The sequence below is a fragment of the Phocoena sinus genome, chromosome 3, assembly GCF_008692025.1.
Source record: "Phocoena sinus isolate mPhoSin1 chromosome 3, mPhoSin1.pri, whole genome shotgun sequence".
Classification (NCBI taxonomy): Eukaryota; Metazoa; Chordata; class Mammalia; order Artiodactyla; family Phocoenidae; genus Phocoena; species Phocoena sinus.
Window position 1 is genome coordinate 146,946,729 of NC_045765.1, and position 7,917 is coordinate 146,954,645.

The following is a 7,917-nucleotide window of genomic DNA, read 5'->3' on the forward strand; positions in this document are numbered from 1 at the left end:
GGTCTTAGAGTCAGGAAATTTTGTGGAAATCCTCAGAAAGTAAATTATAGTCCATGGCCCACTTCCGGGCATGTGCACAGGGCGAGGTTTCTTCAGTGTGTGAGGATGTGGGCTGTGAGGAGAACAGCCTTCTCTGCCTAACCCCATGACTACATGGTCAGCTCTGAAGAAAAACCATAAACAGAAAAGGAAAGAAAGACCCTGTGTGCAACTGATTCCTGCACTCATGTCTAGAGCACAGAGGAATGCAATCATGCCTTCAACAGGAGCTTGTTTGTTGATTGACAGCAAAAAGAGACTAGGTTTCACAAAATTCTAAAAGTCTAGTTAACACAGAGTTTTAGGTGATAGGCTTATCCTCTGAAAATATTAGATTTAAATTTTTCTGTTTTAGTCTTTGTTTAAAACTAGTAATACGATAGGATGACTGTAATCAAAAAGACAGATGACAAGTGTTGGTGAGGATGTGGAGAGTTTGGAATCCACATAACATTTCTAACATGAACATAAAATGGTTCAGCCACTTTGGAAAACAGTTTGGCATTTCCTCAAAATGTTAAACATTGAGTTATATGACCCAACAATTCCACTCCTAGGTATAAACGCAAGAGAACTGAAAATACATGTATGCAAAAACCTACACACAAATGTCCATAACAGCACTATTCATAATAGCCAAAAAGTGGAAACAAACCAAATGTCAATCAACTTATAAATGAATAAACAAAACGTGGCATATATCCATACAATGGAATATTATTTAGCAATAAAAAGGAATAAAGTACTGATAAATGCTACAACATGAATGAAACTTGAAAACTTTATGTCAAGTAAAAAAAACAGACACAAAAGTTTACATTTTGTGTGATTCCATTTATATGAAATGCCCAAGATAAGCAAACCCGGAGAGACAACCAACAAACATAAAGGTTGCCGATGGCTGAGGGGAGAGGAGGAAGTGGGAGTGACTCCTATTGGGTACAAGATTATCCCTCCATCCAGCACCTTTTCATGAACTACAACACTTTTTCTCTCCATTTACCTCATGACTGGCTTCTCCATGAGGTCTTACCTCAGTTGTTGTGCATATGAAGTCCTTCTCTGACCACTGAAACTAACATTGTCTTCCTTTCCAGCTTTCTATCCCATTAACCAGTTTGTTTGTACTGCTTATCACTTTCCAAAATTCTGCAGTGTATTTGTTTATCAGCTTGCGCTAGAACTTATCTGCCCAATACACTCACTAGAACTTATCTGCCCAACACAAAGGCCACATTTCAAGTGTTCAGTGGCCACATGTGGCCAGCTGCTGTGATGGACGCACAGAGAACATTACCCGCACCTCAGGAAACTGTTGGGCAGCGCTGCACTAGACTGAAAGCGCCATCAAAGCAGGGTCCTTATTTTCTTTGTCACTGAGACTTCTCTAGCATCTAGAAGACTGCCTACCATATAGTAAACTCGATAAAGAATAAGTGGGACTTCCCTGGTGGTGCAGTGGTTAAGAATCTACCTACCAATGCAGGGGACATGGGTTGATCCCTGGTCCAGGAAGATCCCACATGCCGCGGAGCAACTGAGCCCGCGAGCCACAACTACTGAGCCTGCATGCCACAACTACTGAAGCCCGTGCACCTAGAGCTCGTGCTCTGCAACAAGAGAAGCCACTGAAATGAGAAGCCCGCGCACACAGCAACAAAGAGTAGCCCCCACTCGCTGTAACTAGAGAAAGCCCGTGCACAGCAACAAAGACCCAACACAACCAAAAATAAATAAATAAAAATAAAATTTTTAAAAAAATTTAAAAAAAAATAATTTTTAAATAAAGGATAAGTAATGACTGGTTTGAATGAATGAATGATTCATCAGTGGGCAACAGTGGAAAAGGAAATAAGGGAATGCTTAAAATAGCCTGAACTGGACAGAAAATAGGAGCAAGAAAACAACATATTTGTTTAGGTTCTTCTCAACATTCTCTACTCCAATATTTCATAAATTAATTATGATAGTCTCCATAGAGAACATTTTAATTACTAGATCTTAATTTCTTTCCCAACATTTTCCTGTTGCAGAACATGTTCAATATTATAATCTGACACCAAATAGCATACCATTGTGAAAATGTATAGAATGCAATGAATTTTATGGGTTTACTATTAAGTTCATTTTCATATCCAACCTCTTAATTCAGTGGAGAGTACTACCGACAAAGTAGAAATTTAGTTTGAGGGAATTCCTGGGCAGTCCAGTGGTTAGGACTCGGCGCTTTCACTGCTGTGGCCTGGATTCAGTCCCTGGTCGAGGAACTAAGATCCTGCAAACCACATGGCACAACCAAAAAAAAAAGAAATAAAATTTAGTTTGATAAAGATCCTCTGACTCCTGAAGAATTTTTAAATAATCATTTGTTTCATCAAACTTACAATGTAAGAATTGTATTTACTATATAACATTTTCTCTTTTAATAATACTGAGTTCTACAACAGGACTATAAGATAAAAATCAAATATTAAATAAGTAGGTGACATTTCATTGTTTGCCCAGTTTGTTCTTGTTTGTTTTCATTTGGTTTGGTTTTTTGTTGAGTGTTGACAGTTTGAAAATTTTTACCCGAGGTCTGATTGTAACTTTGCTACCACCTTCTGGCAAAATAATGAACATCTTATGATCTTTGATTAGAATGAGTGTCCATAGTTTTGTTTACTGTACGTTGTATATTTATTTCACCCACATCTATCATAACAACAACAACAGACCAAAAAAAAAGCTGTTAAAAGGCAAAGATAGAAGAGGAATGCAAGATCACAGACTCTCTCTTCTCCAATACCTAAAGAAATGAATTTTTTAAAATGTCTTTAGCACACAATGTTCAACAGTGGCAATAAAAGAACAAAATGGTGGCCAAGAAAACAAGCAGAAAATCTGGGAGGAATCATTTTAAGTGAGAATGTGGTGCCCCCCTGAGGACAATGACCTTGCAGCCGTCCTCACTGATGCTGGGGTTTTCCCTCACTTGCCAGGTAGCTTGGGGGCAAGAGGCTGGGGAGAGGTCCTCCTTCCTCCTTCCAAAGTATGCCCCTTGTCACACCACATTTCCTTCCTCGCCCCTTGAAAAACTAACCTGGCAGTATCTAGCAGACACCACTTTAACCAAGCTGTCAAATTTGGTACCAGTAATGGGACAAATAAACATCATGTACCTCCTGATAAAATGTACCGAGAAAGCTACATCCCTACTGTGGTATTCTTGCCAAAAATGCAGAACTTGAACTTATCATCAGCATACATCGGACAACCCAAATTGAGTGACATTCTGCACAAAATAACTGGCCATTACGTTTCAAAATTTCAAGGTCAAGAAGGATTGTTTCAAATTAGAGGAGACCAAGAAGGCATGACAAAAAATGTAATGTGTGATCCTGGATTGGATCCTGGACCAAAAATAAGGATACTGGTGGGACAATGGTGCAATTTGAATAATGTCTGTAAGATTACATAATTGTATCAATGTTAGTTTCCTGATTTTTATAATCATACGGTTGTATCAGATATTAACGCTGTAAGAATCTGAGTGGAGTGCTTATAGAAATCCTTAGTGTTGTTTTTGTACCTTTTTAAAGTCTGAAATTATTTCAGAAAGAATTAAAAGGTTTTTAAGCTACAGATTGCAGTCTGCAAGGCCCTCACCAAGCCTCCATGTTACTGTCAGTTACAGACTTCTTGGTCACTATCAAAGATGACTTCATCCACTCGATATCCTAGTCTCTCCTTTCCCTGACTATCTAGAGCAACTTTTCTGCGTCTCCTCAGCCACCTCTGAAATCTTGAATTCAAGTACCCAAATTACAGCTTATTTACCCAAAGTCCCAGCCTAAAAATTCTTTTTTTTTTTCCTAGAAAACCAAACGATTAATTCCAACAAGTACTGCTCCCAATTAGACCAACTGAAAGCGGCTCTTGACGAAAAGCGTCCAGAATTAGTCAACAGAAAATGCATAATCTCCCATCAAGATAAGACCACATGTTTCTTTGATGACCAGGCAAAAACTGTTACAGCTTGGCTGGGAAGTTCTGATTCACCTGCTGTATTCACCAGACATTGCACCTTCCGATTACCACTTATTTTGGTCTTAATAAAATTCTCTTAGTGGAAAAAACTTCAATTCCCTGGAAGACTGTAAAAGGCACCTGGGACAGTTCTTACCTGGCAAGATAAAAAGTTTTGGAAAGATGGAATTATGAAGTTGCCTGGAAAATGGCCGAAGGTAGTGAACAAAAGGGTATGTCGTTGTTCAAAAAAGTTCTTCGGAAAATGAAAAACGTGGCTTTTACTTTAAAAACTGAAGGCATGTGCTCACTTCAGCAGTACATATACTAAAATCGGAACGATACAGAGATTGTGCAGCGTGGCCCCTGCACAAGGATGACACACAAATTCGTGAAGCATTCCATATTTTTAGAGGGAGGAGATATGGGGATATATGTATATGTATAGCTGATTCACTCTGTTAATAAAGCAGAAACTAACACACCATTGTAAACCAGTTATACTCCAATAAAGATGTTTTAAAAAAAAACCCAAAAAACTGAAGGCACTTTTTGGCCCACCCAATACGATTCTAAAAAATGTAAGCATTTCTTTTTATAACTGTAATTTTTACAATAATGTTCATTTATAATCAGGTTTTTTTCAATTTATGGTTTTACATTACCACCTAAACTAGTGAAGCAATTTATGTTATTAGCTTGTACCATTTTAAAGGATTTACTATTTTAAAGGATTTAATAATGTTTACAGTCATGATAGTAGACAAAATTTTGGCAGTCTGGTTACTCTCCAATCAAATAATCATTTATTTTTACTTTTTTTTAGTTTGAAATAATTTCAAACTTTCAGAAGAGTTGCAAGAATAGTGCAAAGAATTCCCATAAACCCTTTAACCTAGATTCACCAATTTTTAATATTTCACCAGTTTACTTTATAAATTTGTGTGTATACATATATAAAGTCAGATGTTCTTAGTATGTTTATTGACAGAGCAAAAATTGTGAATGACGTAAAAGCTAATGCTTTGACATCAAGAATATTACCTTTAGTATGTTGTAATATAGAAGCTGATCATAAACAACTATATCTGTTTGCTGAAGTATGGTGGTTACTGAAATAGGAATGTTTGAACTCAGGAACAAACTCTTAATTTTAAAAGTTGGTTTCTACTTTTTAAAGATACAATTTTTTTTAATTAATTACTTTATTTTTATTTTTGGCCGCACTGGGTCTTCGTTGCTAAACGCGGCTTTCTCTAGTTGCAGTGAGCCAGGGCTACTCTTTGTTGCAGTGCACGGGCTTCTCATTGTGGTGGCTTCTCATGTTGCAGAGCACGGGCTCTAGGCGTTTGGGCTTCAGTAGCTGCAGCACGTGGGCTCAGTAGCTGTGGCTCGTGGGCTCTAGAGCACAGGCTCAGTAGTTGTGGCGCGTGGGCTTAGTTGCTCCACAGCATGTGGGATCTTTCCGGACCAGGGCTCGAACCTGTGTCCCCTGCATTGGCAGGCGGATTCTTAACGACTGCACCACCAGGGAAGCCCTTAATGATACAATTTGAACAGCCATGTTTACTTATTTGCCTGATAGCTTCAGTACTTTTAATGATTTTAATACTTTCACGCAACATGTTTTTCAATGGCAAATAAGATCTAAGGGTTATAATTTGGGAAAACAAAATTTATATAGACTGTAATAACATTACCATAATTTAACAACAATTATCAATCAATAGTTTAGATACAGGATAGAATGTTTTTAATTATGTTTTTCATCAAAAGATGGAAATGTAGCTTGAATTCATCTCTTTCGTGTCAATATACAATTTAACTGCAACAATACAGAATAAATTGTTAGAATTGACTACTTATGAAGAATTAAAGATCAATTTTGGAAATATAGCCTCACTTGCTTCATTATACATAAAAGTCAAAAATTAGTATCTTGAACCTGTTCCTGTGAACTGGTTTCTCTACTACATATGTTATTAAAACAAAACACAGAAACAGTTTATATATACATTACCCCCATCAGTAACACTGTCATCAATGCAATCTAGATTAGATAAATTTTAAGGAGAAACAAGTTCATTTAACACATTAAAAACCTATTCTTTCTACATAACAGATGTTGATACATATTTACATCAAATACTTGGTAGAAAACTTGAACATTGGTACATATGGTGTTTGTTCAAAACTGCATTTAGGCATTTAACATGGGGAAAGAGCTGTTTCACTCTGTTTAGTTTTGTTTACACTTGCAATGAACTATGTGTAGAGTTTTTATTTTCATTTCCCTGTGTTTTGTTTGTTCTGATTACATTTATTAAAATGTTGTGTTGAATTGAATAAAAAATTGCAATTTGCATTTTGTATTTTTTACATAACTTTCGTAACAATTTTTTGTTGTATTTTACAAAAGTATTGGTCCACAACCAGTTGGAAATGACGTCTTTCACCGCAGATAATTTGAGCATTACTGCTATCACCCTCGACATTCCCTAGATGGCCACTAGGTGGTGACCAAGGATCTCCTCCCTGACTGCTTGCGTGACCTTTGGAACGGCACCTCCAATGGAGAAGTAAAAAGGCACTTCATATGCTACAAACGTTTCCAGTGTAGCCTGGCACAATTGTCAGAACCCTCCTATTTGTCAAGCCCATAGAGAAGGCAATTCAGTCACCCTTGCATGGGACATTTGTAAATATTGAGATTGACTGATACAAAGGAAGATGTGGATGTTCATATAGATATGTTTCGCCAGTTGTTGATAGGCCTCCCGCATGCCCAGGAACATCTCTATACACTAAAGCTGTTAAAACAGCTGTCATCATGGCTCCCCGTGACACTTACTGCCACTCCCTCAGAAGCCACTCACAGAATATTCCTGTATTTAAAAATACAGGGCTGTAGGAATCCCCTGGTGGCCTAATGGTTAGGATGCTGGGCTTTATAAACTGCCAAAGCCTTTGGCTTTCAGTACATTCCTCCCCTGTAAAAAGACTTGTACCCATGTGGCAGACAAGGAGAATGAAAACCTGTCTGCGGCCAAAAGTTGACATCACCTCATGTAATAAATTATCCAGGCTTCCAGGTCTGCCACTTGAGACTGGGATTCTGATGTCCGACTTGGGTGCCCGCCTTGGGGATTTACTCTGGCCATGCTTCAAGATGGCCAACATCTCCCATACCTTTCAAGCACTCAGAAACGTCCTCGTCTCCCTATCTAACTCTGACCACATCTGCTTGAGCCACTTGGCAACCAACCTTGGGGGCTGAACATGCTGGGAACCGCTTCTCCGTCAAGGGACGTGTGCAGTGGAATGGCAGCCCCTGGCATTTATCCCTGCACAGCAGCAGGCAGTCACCCTAGTGATTGCCAGTAATCTCGTGTTCCCCCTGACAGCTGTGATTCTCTCTGGTACTGAGATGGACCAAAGAGAGTATGTAGCTTTGGAGTAGAGAGGAGTTCGCCTAATTCAATTAGGGGACTAGACTTTGAAAAACTCTTCTTTCTTGGATTGATTTCTGGTTGATGATTTTAGGAGATGTTTATGGTCATGTATATAACTGTTTTTAGATGCCACATAGCACGAGAGGAACAAACACTCTAAAAATCAGTAAACAAAGTTTTTTTGCTTTAAGACCAGAGATTTGAAGACACACTCAGAGGGCCAGGCAACAGAGATTCTTCCCCAAAACAGTTCTCTATGCTCATTCTATTTGCCAATTACCAGTTTCCCAATTTGAAAAGATATACTCAAATTAAGCTAATTCAAGGAGTATGTTTATTAAAATAGATTATTGACAAAAGTGTGGGTAAAAGTCAGGAAAACCAAAGGGTAACCATGCTATAACCCTGGACTACTAAT

General features: G+C 38.2%; 1 non-coding gene across 1 annotated transcript; it reads left to right on the top strand.

Annotated features, from left to right (window-relative positions):
• The first annotated feature begins 4,350 nt into the window (after positions 1-4,350).
• Positions 4,351-4,458, top strand: LOC116752367. The gene has a single exon (XR_004349452.1). It is a non-coding gene; the product is annotated as a U6 spliceosomal RNA (small nuclear RNA).
• Positions 4,459-7,917: the final 3,459 nt, after the last annotated feature.